This window comes from Manis pentadactyla, chromosome 3 (genome assembly GCF_030020395.1).
Source record: "Manis pentadactyla isolate mManPen7 chromosome 3, mManPen7.hap1, whole genome shotgun sequence".
Lineage (NCBI taxonomy): Eukaryota > Metazoa > Chordata > Mammalia > Pholidota > Manidae > Manis > Manis pentadactyla.
This window is the reverse complement of record NC_080021.1, coordinates 129,154,135-129,155,581: the sequence shown is the minus strand read 5'-3', so window position 1 is coordinate 129,155,581 and position 1,447 is coordinate 129,154,135.

The window sequence follows — 1,447 nt, the reverse complement described above, 5'->3', positions numbered from 1 at the left end:
TCTGCCTGTCCTGCCACCTCTGTGCTTCGGGGCTTGGCTGCGTCTGTCGCAGCACGATGCGCCAGCTCAGGAGCTGACAACCCAGGTGGGGACCTGGCTAACGTCCTGACCAACTGGACAACTGAGTGAGGGAAGGAAGGGGAAGCCTGAAGAACCAGCTGTTACCAGGCAAACACCCAGAGGAAGTGCTTTGTCCTAGGACTGTCTTTAATTATTTATTTGGAGCCTAGCATGCAGTGCGAATTCCTCCTTGCAATTTTCCTTGTTGTGTCTTGTTCCTTTGTCTGTGCTATAAAAATATGGTGTGGTACACAGATATTCCATCATCATGCTGACCATCTGGTGGGGGGATGCTGCAAGGATTCCCCTGCCCCCATCTTCCTGGTGGGAGGCTGGCCTGCTGCCCAGGGGAGTGGCCTCACTGGTGGTTACAGGAGAGCTGGGCTCTGGCAGGTGCCCAAGAGCACAGCCACTGGCTTGTGGTCTAACCTGGGCAACAATTCCCTTCTTTAGGCCCAAGGTGGCCCAAATGTAAGAAAGGAGAGGTTGGATTATCTCTGAGCAGATTGCTGGGTCCCACCCTATCGCACTAAGTTAGAATCTCCAAGGAGATCCCCACAAATCTTAGTTTGTAAAGCTCTGGTTTTGAAATTTCCAGGTGATTTTAAGGTGCAGTGCAACTGGAGAACCTTTGGTTCTTGTTCTTTCTCAAAAGGCAAGTGCCACATCTAACAATAATGGCTTTAATGCTTTATGTGTGTCCTCTCATATCAGTCCTGAAAAGACCTTCTGAGGTTGGAACTATATTATCCCATTTTATGGATGAAAGCACTGAGGCCCAGAGAAGTTAAGTAATCTGACTCAGGATGCACTGTAAGTGCTAGAGCCTGGGATTCAAACCCAGGGAGTCTGGGTTCAGAGCCCATACTCTTAATCACAGTGCTATTCTGCCTCATGTATAGCTCCATGTGCTTTATGACTTCATGAATGACAGTCATGGCTATGACAGTATCATTTCCTATAACAACAGTTAATTTGTGAGTGCTGATTATGTAACAGTCTCTGTTGTGATTATGTCTTTCACACAACACCCCCTCCATGAGGCAGGTACTATTATAATGCCCATTTTATAGACATGAAAACCTGAGGCTCAAACAGTTGTCAAATCCAGAGAGTGGGGAAGTGGCAAAGCTGGACTTTGAACCCACACTGTCACACCACACTGCTCTTCCCCATTTACTGAAGAGGACTCTGATGTTCAGAGAAGTGATGCTAACACAGGGTGGAAACAGGCAGAGCCAGGATACAACCCTGATGCTCTGACCTGAAATCATCACCCTCCTCTCAACAGCTGCCACAGCCCCTCTACTGTCAGGCACCCTGCAGATCTACCACCCCAGTTACAGGCCCTAAGGAAGGGAGCACCCCTCCAGATTCTTCTCCCCAA